Here is an 18,706-nt window from a genome sequence, read left to right on the forward strand (position 1 = left end):
ATGCCTTCTCCCTGCATCCCACTCTGGATGTTCATACATTTCTATTGAATATGTTTCATGCACTCTTCAGGTCGTTGCTGTTGAAGCTTCTAGTGGAGAGGAGGAGCTAGGTATCTCGAGAGCGCTCGCCCTTGGGCATTGTTGATATTGAGACCGTTGGCACCCTGGTCGTTCTTCAGGACCTATGTGAGCCAGCCAACCCTTCATCGGCCACTGATCTTGCTCTGGGACGAGTATGTGTCATGCTCTCTAAATTCATCTACGTCCCTTCCTTGTCTCGATGTTATCTTTTGCCTTTGTTTCCTCAGGGCTTCGAATTTTCTGAGCTGTTGTCGTTTGACCCTGCCCTGGCGGGTTCACCTACCTTTCACATTAGTGATCAACTGTTAGGGCCGACTGTTGTTCTTGGCCAACTCCAACGTGGCCTTGCTCTCAGCCCCCATTGACACATTAGTCCAGGATTCTGAAGAAATAAAGCGCATCATTGAGGAAATCAAACATCACCTTCTAGAGGCACTACAAGTAAGACTTTGGCTAGCTGGACATCTCCCTTTCTTTCGTGCGAAGGTGGAGGTGGCTCGCCAGAGGATTCAGGCTTGGCGTTCTAAGACCCCTTTGAAAGCTGAAATTGCCCGGTGATGTAAACTGCTTAATGAACAGAGAGCAGCTCTGGACGCCAAGGTTGACACTTCTACTAATGTCGCCAAACTCGAGTTCTTGGAAAAAGAATTGGAGGACCTTGAGGAACGCGTCCGAGTAACCCGACAACTTATTCAAGATGAGAAATCATCTATGGCTAACTCCAAACAGGATACTGAAGCCCTGACCACTCGGTTGAGGCTGGATCGTGCCAACCTGAGCACCTTGAGTTGGCAGATAGTAGCAGGCGAGGACATGGACCACGCATCTGTCATTGTTGAGGCTGACCATGTTCATGTCGAAGCCATTCGTGGCGTCGATGGCTTCCTTCGCTAAACTACTGTGGTAACTCAATGTGTCATTGTTGGTAGACTATTTTATGAACTTTTGTATTTCTAGAGTCGATGACTGTGCATCGGCTAACCCAAACTCATCGGGGCGTTGGCCACATGCCTCTTATAATTCTGAATTCTATGACTGTGCATCGGCTATTCGAACCAATTCGGCGCGCTAGCCGCACAATCTCTCTTTCTCTCTCTTTTTGCAGGCGGATTGCACTTGTATCGTCCCCTATTGGGGCTCCTTCTCTCGAAGGTCCTAAAAACACTCAATAACTATTCTATTTTGCTACAAATGTATTACCGGACTAATGCCAAAGGGAAAATGGCGAAGGTAGGTTTCGAGCGGGGCACACACCAAGACTTCAGTGATCATTGTGAACATGCTTCAGACGAAGCTAATTCCGAAGGTCCTCTGGAGGACAACAAACTAAGTCGAGAGGAGGAGAAGGACGACTTTACCCCTGACATGTACATTAGAATGAATGTATAGGAATCAAAGATATAATTGTAAATTTACTTGAGCTATGTCTCAAGTCCATAAATAGAGAAACAGTGCCATACATTGTTGTTCATCTTTTTTGGGGGAGAATACTCCCATTTGTTCAGCTTCTGATGTTACCTTCGAGCTCTTATTCGTGTAAAGGCGAAGGTATGCTTGTAATTTTTTATCACGTTGCCAGGAATGAAATTTGAGATGAATATGCAGATAAGTTAGAGGACATGTTCTTTATTATTTGCACTTTCTATCCTTGTTAGAGATATGTGAATTCTTTACTTGTCACCTTCTTTTATATAACCTTTGGAAAGGGGTTAAATGAAGGAAGAAGCAGGCAGCGTACTAATTTATGTTGTCTTGTTTTTACATCCCGAAGAATTCAAAAGCATGTGCCCAACACTACCTTCATCCTTGGATCGTTATCCCGAAGAGATAACACCCTAAGGACGAAGGTCCCTACTTTTTAACATTGTGTTGCCTTGTTTTTGCTTCTATATAGTAATTGAAAACAAGTGACCAACATCCCCTATTCTTCATTCAACCTGACTCACGTCATCGGATCGTTGGCCCCTCACTACTCGTCATCCCACATACTTAGGAAATACTTCTTCAGGTGCTGACCGTTGACTGCCATCAGGAACATAGCTCCATTTAACTCCTCAAGCATATATGCATTCCCGGGTAGGGCCTAATCGACTCTGTAGGGTCCATGCAAGTTTGGAGACCATTTGTCGTATGTCGCGTCTTTGGTCCCGAGTGGTAACACCACTTCCGACACTAGATCTCCAGCCTAAAATTCTTTCGGCCTGAACTTTTTTTGTTGTACGCGTAGGCCACCTTAGCTTTGTTTTCTCTGATTTTTTCCAATGACCAAAGCCTTAGCTCCATGATATCCTCGATGTTATCATTCATCAGAGCGACATATTCTTCAGCCGTTTGGTCATTCTAGAATTCCACGTGCCTTGAGCCGGCCACAATTTCCCATATATCAAATGATACGATGAAGTCTTGGTGGAGCCATGACATGAGATCCGATAGGCTTCTGATAATACTTTGTGCCAGCGCCTGGGATGCTCGTCAACTTTTTTCTTGATCAACTTGATAAGATTTTGATTGGATGCCTCGGCTTGCCCATTTGCTTGAGCATAATACGGGGTTGATCTAATCAGCTTAATCCCCATGTCAGCTGTGAATTTTCTAAATTCTTCCGAAACAAAAATCGATCCTCCATCGGTCGTTATAGTCTGAGGAATCCCGTTATGTGAATGATGTGCTCCATGACAAAGCCGATCATGTCCTTCGTTGCCACTGACTTCGTAGGGACAGCCTCCACCCACTTTGTGAAATAGTCCATGATAGCTAAAATCCACTGATGGTCTTTGTTGGACGAGGGGTTGATTTTTCTAATCATGTCCATCCCCCAGCCCCTGAATGGCCATGGTTTCACAATAGGGTTCATTACTGACGTCGTTATCATTTGTATTTTCCAAAATCTTCGACATGACTGACTCCCTTTGTAATATTTAAAGTAATCTTCAAGCATGGTGAGCCAATAGTATCCTGACCGTCTGATCAACCTTTTCATCTTGTGGGCTGATTGATAAGTTATGCAAGCTCCCTCATGAACGTCATGCAAGAGGCGATTCGCTTCAGTCGGCCCCAGACACTTGAGCAGCAAGCCTTCCATGGTCCTGTAGAACATGGCATCTCCTATCAAGACGTATTTCGTGGCCTTATAACGTGTCCTCCTGGGTGCCCCCCCGAGTCGAATCCTTCAAATAGTTGAAGATATTGTCTCTCCAATCGTCTGGCTCAAGCAAGCACACTTGGGAGTCTTCGTCATTCGAGCACGCTTTGTATCTCGAGTCCATTTGAGCAAAATCATTGGCTTCGGCATTCTGAGTTCTATGGATCCAGTGGAAATTGACATACCTCAACTGTGATATCAACTCGCGGCATTCCATCCATATCTAGAACAACGATTCACTTCACACTTACAATCTTCCGTGAGCTAGGATATTACTAACTTTGAATCTCCGAAAATTTCCATTGCTTTTGCCCCAGCCTCAAGCAACAATTCCATCCTTTCCGTACAACTTGGTATTCTACTAAATTGTTAGTGCAACAATCAGGTAGTCTAATGGTGAAAGAATATGGAGCCCCCCCGAGGTAACATGAGGAGGATCCCTATGCCGCATCCACCATCACAAACTGATCCATCAAAGAACATGTCCCATGCACGTATGGAAAGGGTTGCCACGTTAGTGTTAACTCTTTCTGTGATAAGATCGGCCAATGCTTGCCCCTTAACTTCCTTAGCGAGTCTGTACTGGATGTCAAACTCCCATAGTGTGATCATCCATTTCCCCAGTCGACCTTTTAACACAAGGGCTGACAGTATATGTTTGATGACATTTGACTTGCATATGATGATTGTCTTCGCTGTCAGCAAGATGTGATGGAGCTTGGTGCAGGTGAAGAATAGGTAGAGACACAACTTCTCGATGTCGGAGTACCAAGTCTCTGCACCTATCATTCTCCTGCTGAGGTAGAAAAGACCCTTTCCTTGCCATCATGTATGTACACTAATATTGAGGCATTAGAGGTGTCACCTACTGATACACATAAACCGGTTCGCTTGGCCGTGGTGGAACCAGTACTGGCGGTTTCGACAGATATTCTTTAATCCTTCAAATACCTCCTACTGGTATGGTCCCCAACTAAACTCGTTGTCATTTTTTATCTTAACCAGGCTCATAAACGGCTCAATCCGTCAGATAGGTTGGAAATAAACCTTCTGTCGAAATTAATTTTGTCGATTAGTTGTTGCAGTTTCTTATTTGTGGTCAGCGTTATCATTGTTCTGACGGCTTCCTGACTCTTCATGCACTAAAAATCTGAGGAACTGACCGACCGTTACCCAAATGTACACTTCTTCGGGTTCATCTTTAGCCCAAACCTTCCGGTGCATTCTAGGACCCAGCGCAAGTCTTCTATATGCCCCTGGTGGACGTAGACTTGACTACGACATCGTCAATGTAAATCTCCAACAGATTCCCTATCAGGTCATGGAAAATGTAGTTCATGGTGCGTTGGTATGTAGCTTCGGCATTCTATATCCCAAAAGTCATGACCACATACTCAAATAATCCTACCGAGCCTGGTACCCTAAATGTGGCTTTGTGAATGTCTTCTGGGGCCATGAAAATTTGGTTGTACCCAGCGCTTCCATCCATGAAGCTTAATACCCTGTGACATGGGGTATTCGTCCTTTGGTGTGGCCCTGTTGAGGTCTCTGAAATCCACGCATACCCTCCACCGGCCATCCTCCTTTTGAACAGGCACTACACTAGAAATCCATTCGGCATACCGGCACAACCTGATGAACCCTGCCTCCAACATCTTCTCTACCTCTTTCTTGACTTCATGCAGTACTTCATCCTTCAACAATCATGCTCATTGCTGAAAAGGCCGAAACCCCTTCTTCAGCGGGAGTAGGTACTCTACAATGCTCCTATCAAGCCTCAGTATCTTCGTGTAATCCCAAATAAAGCAACCCAAATATTCCTTTAGCAGGCTTATCATCGGCTCTCATAACTCTGGGTCTAACCTCTTGCTGAAGAATGTGGGTCGTGGCTTATCCCCAGGGCCAATGTCGACTTCTTCTAGCTCGTCAGTAGAGGCAAACCCGTATCCTAGTTTTCCATCGCCCCCTGCAAATCAATAGTACACACATGCGAGGAGTAGTGCTAAAAATATTCGGGCCGATCGCATGGATCGGCTGCCTCATCATTATCATTAATACTTAAACATTTACAACAAGTTTGTGACCGGCTGCTAGAGCGGGTCACATCATCACCTGCTATCTTATTTTTACATTTTATTTTTCTGGCCGATCGCTGGGATCGGCCTTCACCAGCACGTATACCGCTTCCTATACTCTATAAAGCTAGCGGATAAGACTAGCCTCAACCCGGTTTTTGAGGCTTCTACACGGTCATAGCCTTCCACGTCAGTTCCTGAGATTTGCTCCTGTCCATCTGCATTCCACCTGTTAGTATCGACGAGTGAAATTTTGCACGAGTCATCCATGGGGACCACTTCCACTTTGTCTCCATCTAGTTGGATCAGGCATTGGTGCATTGCTGACGAGATACAGTAGTTGGCATGGATCCAATCTCTTCCTAGCAAGACGGTGTACGTAGTATGGCTGCTTGTAACAAAGAATGATGTAGGGATGGTTTTGTGTCAAAATGTCAATTCCATGTTGAGCACCCCTTTTGCTACTGTTGGCTAACCATTGAAGTCGTTCAGTGTCATGTTAGTCTTGATCAGATCCTCAGTAGATCACCCCAAACGGCGTAGCACAACGTACGACATGACATTAACTGCTGCCTCAGTATTCACTAGAGATGGCAATAGGTACCCGCGACCCGATACCCGATGGGTATTTACTCCATTAGGGTATGTACGTGGGCTAAATATTCTACCCGTGGGTCTGTTATTGGGCAAAAATCTTCACCCAACGGGTAAACGGGTATTAGAACGTTCCACCTTCACCCATATCCGTTAACCCGCGGGTATAAAATACCCAATATAAACTTAGCCCAAACATGATCTTGGAATAATGTCATAGCTGCTTAACGACAATTTAATGACCATGTAATGGAACATTAATGTGCTATATAGTACTGTCATATTGTTACTACTTTATCCAATTATCTTTGGTGTGCTGAATGGATGGTTAAATGATGCTAGAAATTTTACAATGGTATTTAGATGGATATACTTGACATTTGTATAATATAATATTTTGATAGATGTTTAATTTTTTTGGGTACGGGTGACCCGATGGGTGACCCATACCCATGCGGGTATGGGTATGGGGGTAAATCCATACCCACTAGTGCATATGGGTGACCCGATGGGGTTATTTTTTTGTCGTGAGTATGAGTACGGGGTAGTAATACCCGGTGGGTATTTACCCATTGCCATCTCTAGTATTCACCATCATTCTTTTGAGGGGTTTACCATTGATATACCCTTTGAGGTACAGTACCTTTAAATGCTTGTACCCTTTTTCTGTTGGCTTCTTCAATACAACTGGTTGCGAGCCGAGGTCCATCTGAGCCACGGATGGGTCTTCAGGTTTTGGTGCGTGAAACTGTAGAGGGAGAACAAACACCATATTCATGTCGGCCGATGGCGTTTTCTCGATCTCCCCGTCGGCTTCCTTAGTGGCACCTTGATTGCCAGGTCCGGGCATGCCTTCTTGAGCACCTCAAGGTACCTGGCTTCAGCCTCTTCCAGGTTTCGCAACCGTTGTACCCTACACTTCTAGGTAAGAAATATCATAGAATTCTTGACTTAAAAGATACACATTTTATCTAAGAGTCCCAAATTTTCTATGCTTATAGTTTTTTTGTGTATTAGACATGAAAAAATCGTAGAAATGATGATACTATCATCAAACTAAAGAAGTAGCATGATAAAATTTCTACAACAATCTGTGGAAACGACCAGCTTCCTAAAGAAATGATGATACAATGAATAGAAAACAGTCAACATGAAACAATTATGTATACAATACTTAAATGCAATAATATTTTTTAGTATGATATGTCAGACTACATGGAATTAGTTGAAGAAAAATAATCTCGTCGACCACCCCAAGTATGAAGTGACATGGGTTAGTGACCAGAGAGGAATATCTAAGAATTTACATGTAGTAATTGCATGTGCACATCATATGTGATTCCCCCACTCATATGCCTTGAAAAACAAAGGATATTTTTAGTACAAAAAATGAATGCTGAGAAAAGGTGCTATTTCATATACCGAATGATTGCCCCCTATGATTACAAATCAAATTTTTATTAGCTAGAAGGAATAAAGTCCATGAACAAATGCCAAATTACATATAGATGAAGAACACTAGAATAGTTCATTATTGCTATTAGGATGTAAGAGTTAGCTATTGCTAAGAAATTCTTATTTTACCCAAATTACCACCACAAACATAGATGAAGACAGTAATATATAACTATCATGCAGGACACAAACTGTCGGCGTTTCGACCCCGGGGGGTCCCTAGACCGACGAGTAAATTGTCGCTGCGTGTCCCAGCCCAGATGGGTCGGCGCGAGACGGAACACAAAGGGGGGGAAATAGCAAAGGGGAACCCGCGGCCTTCGTGTTGTCCTGCGCCCAGGGCGGATGCGCTTGCAGTAGGGGGTTACAAGCGTTCGCGTGGGAGAGAGAGAGCGAGGGCCTTGTGCGTCGCCCCGTTCTCCCGCGCGGCCACCTTCTTGTACGAGAGCCCTGGACCTTCCTTTTATAGACGTAAGGAGAGGGCCCAGGTGTACAATGGGGGGTCTAGCATTGTGCTAACGTGTCTAGCAGAGAGGAGCCAGAGCCCTAAGTACATGCCGTCGTGGCTGTCGGAGAGGTTTTGGCGCCATGTTCATGTGATGTCGTGGCCGTCGGAGGAGTGCTTGAGCCCTGTGGAAGTATAGCTGTCGGAGCTGTCGGATCCTTGTTGACGTCTCCTTGCTTCCGTAAGGGGCTGAGAGTCGCCGTCGTCATGGAGCACGCGGGGTGCCATCATTATTTGTTTACCGGGGCGAACCAGATGGGACGCCGGTCTTGTTCCCCGTAACCTGAGCTAGCTAGGAGTAGGGTAATGATGGCCCCCCTTGTGGCGTGGTCGGTCCGAGCCCAAGGTCGGGCGAGGCGGTGACTCCTCCGAGGTCGAGGTTGAGTCCGAGCCCGGGGGTCGGGCGAGGCGGAGACCGTCGTCCGAGGTCGAGGTAGAGTCCGAGCCCTGGGGTCGGGCGAGGCGGAGACCGTCGTCCGAGGTTGAGGTAGAGTCCGAGCCCTGGGGTCGGGCGAGGCGGAGTCCGTCATCCGGCGTCGAGGTTGAGCCCGAGCCCTGGGGTCGGGCGAGGCGGAGTCCGTCATCCGGCGTCGAGGTTGAGTCCGAGCCCTGGGGTCAGGCGAGGCGGAGTCCGTCATCTGGCGTCGAGGTTGAGCCCGGGCCCTAGGGTCGGGTGAGGCGGAGCTTCCTATGGCGCCCGAGGCTGGACTTAGCTGCTGTCAGCCTCACTCTGTCGAGTGGCACAGCAGTCGGAGCAGGGCAGGCGGCGCTGTTTTCCTATCAGGTTTGTCAGTGGAGCGGCGAAGTGACTGCGGTCACTTCGGCCCTCTCGACTGAAGAGCGCGCGTCAGGATAAGGTGTCAGTCGATCCTTGCATTAAATGCTCCTGCGATATGGTCGGTTGGCGTGGCGATCTGGCCAAGGTTGCTTCTCCGCGAAGCCTGGGCCTCGGGCGAGCCGAAGGTGCGTCCGTTGCTTGAGGGGACCCTCGGGCGAGACGTGAATCCTCCTGGGTCGGCTGCCTTTGCCCGAGGCTGGGCTCGGGCGAGGCGAGATCGTGTCCCTTGAGCGGACGGAGCCTTGACCTGAATCGCGCCCATCAGGCCTTTGCAGCTTTGTGCTGATGGGGGTTACCAGCTGAGATTAGGAGTCTTGGGGGTACCCCTAATTATGGTCCCCAACAGTAGCCCCCGAGCCTCGAAGGGAGTGTTGGTACTCGCTTGGAGGCTTTTGTTGCACTTTTTTGCAAGGGAACCGGCCTTTCTCGGTTGCGTTTCGTTCTGGTGGGTGCGCGCGAGCGCACCCGCCGGGTGTAGCCCCCGAGGCCTTGGAGGAGTGGTTTGACTCCTTCGAGGTCTTAGCGCGTTTCGTGATGCCTCGGTCGGTCTGGTTGTTCCCTCATGCGAACTGGTCGTAGCCTGGGTGCATAGTCAGGTTCCAAGTTCTCGGGCTGGTATGTTGATGCTGTCAACGGTTTGGCCGGAGCCGGGTTTGCGAGAGCAGACCCCGAGCCTCCGCACAGAGCGAGAGGACGGCCAAGGACTGACTCGGCTTTTTTCATACGCCCCTGTGTCGCCTTTCCGCAAGGAGGAGGGGGGAAAGCGCCATGTTGCCCTCGGAGGGCGTCGAACATGGTGTCTCCAGTGAGTTGCTAACGGGTGATCCGAGTGGACGCCCGTGCCCCGTTCGATAAGGGTCGGCTAGTGGCCCAGAGGCGCACTCCAAAAGTACCTGCAGGTGATTTGCCGGACCCGGTCCCGTTTGATAGGGTCCGAGGGCTCGATGCCTCCCTCTGATGGGATTCCGTTACAGAATCGTTCCTGCTGGTCTCGGAAATGTCCTAGGGTACCTCGGGAGCGTAGCCCGAGCCTCGGCCACATATCGGACGTACCCAGAGTCATCCCTCGCTCTGCGTGTTCTGAGGCGGCTGTCAAACCCTTCGAGGGCCAGCCTACGAACCCCTGATCAGTAGTGGGCGCGGAGCCCGAGTGGTCTGAGGCAGCTGTCGAACCCCTCTGAGGGGCCAGCCTTTGAACCTCTGACCAGTAGTGGGCGCGGAGCCCGAGTGCTCTGAGGCGGCTGTCGAACCCTTTCGAGGGGCCAGCCTTCGAACCTCTGATCAGTAGTAGGCGCGGAGCCTAAGTGCTCTGAGGCGGCTATCGAACCCTTCCGAGGGGCCAACCTTCGAACCTCTGATCAGTAGGAGGTCTCAGGGCCCGCTTCCTTCGCAGAGAAGGATCCCTTTCGGAGTATCCCCTTTCCCGGTCCCTGTAGCAAGAGAGAGAAAGAGGAAGAGGAAGAGGAAAAGGGATATGAATTTGAACGACGTGGCGTACCTTTTTGCCGCGGTCATCATGGCGGAGGTGAAGCGTCGCCTGCTTCGCCTGCCAAAGGTACCGCATGTCCTGCCGCAGAGTTAATGCGACGGGACGAGTGGTTCGTGGGGCAGCCGTTGTGCGTGCGCGAGCCGTTCGAGGAACGGGCGTTTCGCCTTCGAGTTTTGAATTTCGCGGTGGGTTCGGGCGAAGTGTTGAATGGGTCTCGCCTGGGCCTTTATATATTTGGGAGAGGGACCGGTGACGGTTCTTTACTCTGTTGCTCGTCTCCCGCTTAGGTTTCCGCAACCTGAGGGAATAGCCAGAGAAAGAAAACCGCGCACCTCGTTCGCTCCGCCGCCACCTCCTTTGCTTGGTGATGGCCGACCGGGTGGCCGTTATTCCGCCACGCGACCCGTGGCCTTTCTCTACCGTCACGGTGGACGATTTGGAGGTCCTTGTTGCCGATGGCTTGCTTCATCCCCTCTCCGGTGACCCGCAGCCGGAGTGGATTGTTCCCCCAAGCGGAGCCGCCCCATCCCCGCCGCCAGGGTATGTGCTGAGTTTCGCCTCTTTCCACGAGCGGGGGTTCGGAGTGCCGGCGAGTCGTTTCATGCGGGCGATCCTGCATTTCTACGGGGTGGAGTTGCACAATCTCAGCCCCAACTCCATCGCGCAAGCAGCCATCTTCGCGGCGGTTTGCGAAGGGTTTTTGGGGATTGACCCCCACTCGAATTTGTGGACCCATCTCTTCTCCATGGAGCCTTTTGCCTTGGCGACGGGGGAGAGGAGAGTTCGCATGGCGGTGCGGGCCGGTGGCTGCATCCTCCAGTTGAGGCAGGCGTGTGCGCAACAGTATATCCCCACCATCCTTGCCTCTTCGAACAAGGGGTGGCAGTGCCGGTGGTTTTACCTTCGGGACGACGATGGGAGGCTCCCATCGTTTTCTCAACGAGTGGTGACCACCGCCGGCACCAACTGGCGCTATGGGGCCCCGCGCGAGAGATATAAGAATCTCCAGCCCCTTCTGGAGGCCTTGCAGGTGCTACGAGATGGGGGGCTTACCGCCGCAGGGGTGGTTGCCGCCATCCATCGCCGGAGGGTGCTCCCATTGACGGAGCGGCGACTGTCGCTTTCGAAGATGATGCCGGGGGTCGACCTGGAGGGTTCGCAGATGTCCTCGGTCCCCCTCCCCGCCGATGACCTCCACAGGCGGGTAGCCGCCACGGTAGGAAAGCTGGACGTCGGTGCTCTTACCCAGCCCTCGATGCGCCCCGAGCGCGGGTGCATATCCCTGGTGAGTGTCCGCTCCTTCTTCCTTCTTGTGTAAGATTGCCCCTGGGTTCTCACAACTGAGATTTCCGTCCGTCTCCAGGAGGTGGGGTTTCACAAGCCTTTTCTGCCACCGGTCCTAGAGGACGCGGTGGACCGAGCCGCGCGGAGGGTCGCTGCGGAGAAGAAGGAGAAGAAGGACGCGGAAAAGGCTCGGGCCCGCGAGCGGACGTGGGCTCGGGATGCCTTGGAGAGGCGTCGTCGGCGGCAGGAGAGGGACGGGCTCTTGAGGGAGCCGTCGCCGGAGACGCCTAACGATGACGACGACGACGATGATGACGATGATGAAGACGATGACATGGCTGCCCGCCTTGGCCTCAGCCCGGATCTGAGGCTGGGTCAGGGGTCGTCGAGCCAGCCCCCGAGTGGGCTGGCGCCGCCGATATCCGGGGCCAGGACATCAGGGTCCCGGTCCGAAGAACAGGGGCAGGCCGAGGGGGTACTTGACCCCTTGGCCGAGGTAGTTGAGGTGACCCCGGGGAGTCAAGCCGACCCGCCTGTTCCCCAAGAGCTGTTGCCCGTGCCGACTGCACAGGAGGCTGATCCTCGGGTCGTCGTGGCTGCGTCTGGGCAGTCCGTCCCTCTGGTGCCTCGGGCGCCCGAGGCAAGGATGGTGCCGAAGCCGGCAGCGGGGCTAACCTCGGTGGTACCCGCGGGGACCGAGGCTCAAGGAGCCTCCCCGCAGGCACGATTGGTCGTGGCCCGGAGTGGGTAAGTATCTTAGGATATCTTTGTCTCGGCTCCTCCTACGTGTGTCCTAATCCTGCTCTTCCCTTTCTTCCCAGCGAACGGAGGCACGGTTTGACTGGTCTGGCTCCCCGGAAGGTCGTCAAGACGGCGTCGGCTTCTGCAGCCAGTGCCGCGCCGGGCCTCGCCGGCCTGCTGGCCTCCTCACAAGATGCCCCAAAGCGGGGGGCTCTGGCAGCACAAGTTGCCGTGGGGCGAGTTCCCGAGGCTGACCCCTCCATCGAGGCGGTCGTCGTGCCGAGGGAGGCTGCTGGCGCGGCCGCGGCCTCGAGTCCACCGGGCGGGTTGCCGGTGCTGGCCGTGGAGCCACCCGTCACCGCCAATGTTGAGATGGCCAAGGCGCCGCTACTCGAGGTCGGCGATCGGGAACCTGCCCCCTTGGCCGAGGAGGTATCCGATGCGCTGGCTGCAGGAGGTGTTGGCGCCTTGGAGGAGGGAGGCGCAGAACCGCAGCCCGTCCTGGGGAGCGGCGACCTTATCCTTGCGCGGTGAGGTCCCAATGAGCGGCGTGGGGAGAGGCTCCGGTTCTGGACCCGTGGTGCTTCGGAACCCCTCCTCGTTCTTGACGATGAGCGAGAGGAGCAGACTTGGGACGAGCTTCGTGAGTGTGCCGAGGCGACGGTGGGGTCGCTCCGGTCGACCCTGGAGGTCCTTTCTAGGGACGTTCCCAGGATCCTCTAGGTAAGGATTTCAGGCGTACCTTTCAGGTGATCAAGGCATTCGTTGTGACGCCCCCTTCCCTTCCTCAGGATCTGACGGATCTGAGCACCGCCAAGTCGTCGTTCATCCGCCGCGAGGCCGACGTCTGGGGTTCGCTGCGGTTCCTGAGGACCACGCTTGCCGAGACCACCGAGCGCCTCTCCCAACGGAGCGCCGAGGCGGTGGACCTTCGGTTGCTCTGTGACGAGCTGGGGGCAGAGGCAGCGGCGGCGCGCACAAAGGCGCAGCGGCGGCAGTTGGAGCTTGGCCAGGTCATCGGCGAGCGGGACAAATCTCGGGGCCAGGCCGCCGAGGCTGAAAGCCGGGCTGAGGCCCTTGGAGGCCAGCTAGCTGAGGCGTCTGCTCGGGCCGGGGCCCTTGCGGTGGACCTGGCCGTGGCCGTCGGGTCTGCTCAGTCCGCCCAAGCCGCAGCCTCGGAGCAGCGTGTCCGGGCCAAAGGTATGTCTTGGCTGTTTTGAGATTTTGATTTAGCCTTGTTCTTCAACTTGCGTTTGAAGAATTTTGTTTTGGCTATTTGCAGAGCTCGAGTCTGCCCTCGACGAGTCCGCCAAGGCACTTGCCCAGGCGGCTGAGCAGAAGGAGGCCGATCGCGTGGCCATGTCCGAGGCTATCTCGGCCTTCTGCCAGATCTTTGGTCTTGACGACGTCCCCTCGGGAAGCTCCCCCCAAAGTCGCCTGCAGGCCTTGGGTGACCACGCGCGCGGCAGACTCCGCGAGGCGCTGCATCACGGCGTTAGGCGGGCCTTCGCCGTCCTCGCTTCCCACTATGATGTGGATCTGGAGCGGGTCGGCGAGGGGTACTGCCTCCCTGATGAAGACGAAGCTGCCCTGGCCGAAGTTCCGAGGCTTGACGCGGCCGCCGCGGGCCCGGGTGCGGTGCTGGCGTCCACCTTCGAGGCGGAGATTCTTCCGCTCGCGCCGCCGTCCGAGGGCAGGGCGGATCTCGCCGAGGGTGGAAATGAAGTCGAGGGCGTAACTCCTCCCCCAGGCGATGCCTGATTCTGCCGGGGCAGTTTATTTAAAATATGTGCGTGTCTTTCGCGGCCGCCGAGGCCTGAACACTTTGTCGCCGTGATATAAAGCTGTGTCTCTTTTCCTCCTGTTTCGCGTATCCGGACTCGTTCGTCAGTAGCAGAATTGCTTACCCAAGTAAGAGTTATTTTTCGCGGTAGGTGACGAGTGAGGTATCCGTATCCCGGAGGCGTAGGAATCCCTCGGCTCGGTCGGCCTTGCCACTTACATGCACTCTTATTCGTTTCTCGGGGTTCTGTTACTGATATAGTCGGGAAACACGAAAGTCGTCTTGGTGGAGGACTTTTTTCGAGGAAAATTTTGACGCAGAGGGGGTTCGCCCCTTCTAGCCCCCGAGGGAGGGTCGGGCTTTGCCGAGGCAAGGCTGACCCTTCCTTGATGGTTAGACTTTATTTGCGTATGTAAACGAGGTATATGAACGACTTGAAAACATCTTAAGGGTAGAAGCGACATAGCTGTCGGATGTTCCAAGCGTTGCTGTAGACCTCGCCTTGACTGTTGGCCAGCTTGTATGTTCCGGGCTTCAAAATCTTGGCGATGATGAATGGCCCTTCCCAGGGAGGCGTGAGCTTGTGGCACCCTCGGGCGTCTTGTCATAGCCGAAGCACGAAGTCGCCCACCTGGAGGTCTCGAGACCGAACCCCTCGGGCGTGGTAGCGTCGCAGGGACTGCTGATACTGCGCCGAGTGTAGTAAGGCTACGTCCCGAGCCTCTTCCAGCTGGTCCAGTGAGTCTTCTCTGTAGGTTCGGTTGCTTCGGTCGTCGTATGCCCTCGTCCTCGGGGAACCGTATTCTAAGTTTGTGGGCAAGATGGCCTCGGCCCCATAGAATAAAAAAAACGGCGTGAAGCCCGTGGCTCGGCTTGGCGTCGTTCTCAAACTCCAGACCACCGAGGGGAGTTCCTTCATCCATCGCCTGCCGAACTTGTTGAGGTCGTTGTAGATCCGTGGCTTGAGTCCTTGCAGAATCATGCCGTTGGCACGCTCTACCTGCCCATTCGTCATGGGGTGAGCTACGGCGGCCCAGTCCACCCGGATGTGGTGATCCTCGCAGAAGTCTAGGAACTTTCTGCCGGTGAACTGGGTGTCGTTGTCGGTGATGATGGAGTTCGAGACCCCAAAGCGATGGATGATGTTGGTGAAGAACGCCACCGCCTGTTCGAAGACGATGAACCTCAGGAGCATGCCTCTGGGGACTCCGAAGACATACTTCTCGGGATTGAGTTTTACGCCTTTCACCTTGAGACACTTGAATGTTGTTTCAAGGTCGGAGAGGAGGTCGGAGGCTTTCCTCGTCTTGACTATGATGTCATCGACGTAAGCCTCAACCGTTCGGCTAATGTGTTCTCCGAACACGTGGTTCATGCACCTTTGGTATGTCGCACCCGCATTCCTCAAACCGAATGGCATAGTAACGTAGCAGTACATGCTAAAGGGTGTGATGAAAGAAGTCGCGAGCTGGTCGGACTCTTTCATCCTGATTTGGTGATACCCTGAGTAGGCATCGAGGAAAGACAGGGTTTCGCACCCAGCAGTGGAATCCACGATTTGATCGATGCGAGGCAGAGGGTAGGGAACTTTCGGACATGCTTTGTTTAGACCAGTGTAGTCTACACACATCCGCCATTTCCCTCCTTTCTTTCTCACAAGCACAGGGTTGGCAAGCCATTCGAGATGGAATACCTCTTTGATGAACCCTGCAGCCATCAGCTTGTGGATCTCCTCGCCTATGGTTCTGCGCTTTTCTTCGTCGAATCGGCGCAGAGGCTGCTTCACGGGTCGGGCTCCAGCTCGGATATCCAGCGAGTGCTCGGCGACATCCCTCAGTATGCCAGGCATGTCCGAGGGACTCCACACAAAAACTTCGGCGTTTGCACGGAGAAAGTCGATGAGCACTGCTTCCTATTTGGGGTCGAGCTCGGAGCCGATCCGGATCTGCTTGGAGGCGTCGTTGCTAGGGTCGAGAGGGACGGACTTAACCGTCTCAGCTGGCTCGAATTTGCCGGTGTGGCGCTTCGCATCTGGCGCCTCCTTGGAGAGGCTCTCCAGGTCGGCGATGAGGGCCTCGGATTCGGCGAGGGCCTTGGCGTACTCCACGCACTCCACGTCGCATTCGTACGCGTGTCGGTACGTGGAGCCGACGGTGATGACCCCGTTGGGGCCCGACATCTTGAGCTTGAGGTAGGTGTAGTTGGGGACGACCATGAACTTGGCGTAGCATGGTCTCCCCAGCAATGCGTGGTAGGTTCCTCGGAACCCGACCACCTCGAACGTGAGGGTTTCCTTTTGGAAGTTGGAGGGAGTCCCGAAGCAGACGGACAGATCGAGTTGCCTAAGGGGTTGGATGCGTTTCCCGGGGATGATCCCATGAAAAGGCGCCGCGCCGGCCCGGATCGAGGATAGATCGATCTGCAGGAGCCCGAGGGTCTCGGCGTAGATGATGTTGAGGCTGCTGCCTCCGTCCATGAGGACCTTGGTAAGCCTGACGTTGCCGATGACGGGGTCGACAACGAGCGTGTACTTTCCTGGGCTCGGCACGCGGTCGGGGCGGTTGCCCTGGTCGAAGGTAATGGGCTTGTCAGACCAGTCTAGGTAGACTGGCGCCGCCACCTTTACCGAGCAGACCTCCCGGCGCTCTTGCTTGCGGTACCGAGCCGAGGCGTTCGCCACTTGCCCACCGTAGATCATGAAGCAGTCGTGGACCTTGGGGAACTCCTCTGCCTTGTGATCCTCCTTCTTGTCGTTGTTGTGGGCTCTGCCACCTTCCGCCGGTGGCCCGGCCTTGTGGAAGTAGCGCCGAAGCATGACGCACTCCTCAAGGGTGTGCTTGACGGGACCCTGATGGTAGGGGCACGACTCCTTGAGCATCTTGTCGAACAGGTTGGCGCCTCCGGGAGGCTTCCGAGGGTTCCTGTGCTCGGCGGCGGCGACAAGGTCTGCGTCGGCGGCGTCGCGTTTCGCTTGCGACTTCTTCTTGCCCTTCTTCCTCGCGCCGCGCTGAGCGGATGCCTCGGGGACGTCTTCCGGCTGGCGCCCCTGAGGCTGCTTGTCCTTTCGAAAGATGGCCTCGACCGCCTCCTGACCAGAGGCGAACTTGGTGGCGATGTCCATCAGCTCACTCGCCCTGGTGGGAGTCTTGCGACCCAGCTTGCTCACCAGGTCGCGGCAAGTGGTGCCGGCGAGGAACGCGCCGATGACATCCGAGTCGGTGATGTTGGGCAGCTCGGTGCGCTGCTTCGAAAATTGCCGGATGTAGTCCCGGAGGGATTCTCCCGGCTGCTGGCGGCAGCTTCGGAGATCCCAGGAGTTCCCAGGGCGCACGTATGTGCCCTGGAAGTTGCCGGCGAAAGCTTTGACTAGGTCATCCCAGTTGGAGATCTGCGCAGGAGGCAGATGCTCCAGCCAGGCTCGGACGGCGTCAGAGAGGAACAGGGGAAGGTTGTGGATGATGAGGTTGTCATCGTCCGTCCCACCCAGCTTGCAGGCCAGCCGGTAGTCCGCGAGCCACAGTTCCGGCTTCGACTCCCCCGAGTACTTGGTGATAGTAGTCGGGGTTCGGAACCGGGTCGGGAACGGCGCCCGTCGTATGGCCCGGCTGAAAGCTTGCGGACCGGGTGGTTCGGGCGAGGGGCTCCGATCCTCCCCGCTGTCGTAGCGTCCCCCACGCCTGGGGTGGTAGCCTCGGCGCACCTTCTCGTCGAGGTGGGCTCGACGCTCGCAGCGGTGGTGCTCGTTGCCGAGGCGACCCGGGGCCGCAGGCGCTGTGTTCCGCGTGCACCCGGTGTGGACCAAGGCTTCCCGCATGAATCAAGAAGTCGCGGCGCGGTGCTCCGGGGGGTACCCCTACCTTCGAGAGGCAGAGCTCTCGGCCCGTCGGACCGCAGCATCTTCCAGGAGATTTTTGAGCTCTCCCTGGATACGCCGCCCCTCGGTGGTGGATGGTTCCAGCATCGCTCTGAGTAGTATCGCTGCTGCAGCCAGGTTCTGGCCGACCCCACTGGAAGCTGGGGACAGCCTTGCCCTGGCATCGTCGGCGATGCGGTGTAGGTCGTCCTGGGCCAGATGATGCGCTTCTCCGGCCGGTGCTCGACCTGCCCACTCCTGCCCGATATTTTGCCGAAGCTGCACAAGTTGTCCTGCTTCCTCGTCGAGCCTGGCCTGCATCTCGCGGATTTGCTCGAGCTGTGCGTCCTGACCCCCCACAGGGACTGGAACCACAGCTAGCTCCCGAAGGATGTCAATGCGAGGCGCAGACCTAGGGGGATCACCGTCCTCCGGCATACCAAGATGGTTGCCTTCGTTGAGACCCCCTAGATCGACGTGGAAGCATTCGCGACTTGGGCCACAGCCCTCGTCGCCGAGGCTATGGCTACTATCGGAGCAATCGGAGAGGCAGTAGTCACATGCGGTCATGAAGTCCTGCATGGCACTGGGTTATCGAGCCCAGAGAAATCCCAACCAGAGTCGGGCTCGTCATCTTCCTCGGAACCCAGGGGCCCGTAGGTCGAGACGGCCGTCAGTCGGTCCCATGTTGACCGCATATGATACCCCGGAGGGTTTGGACATGCCTTTATGAAAGCATCCACCAAAGCGGGATCGCTTGGTGGGTCGCAGCTGAATCTAAAAGGCATGGAATGGGAAACGGACGGTACCTCTTGATCGGCGGGTGGTGACGAAGTCGCGTCAGGGACGGACTGCACCGTTGTCTG

This window comes from Zea mays, chromosome 7 (genome assembly GCF_902167145.1).
Source record: "Zea mays cultivar B73 chromosome 7, Zm-B73-REFERENCE-NAM-5.0, whole genome shotgun sequence".
Classification (NCBI taxonomy): Eukaryota; Viridiplantae; Streptophyta; class Magnoliopsida; order Poales; family Poaceae; genus Zea; species Zea mays.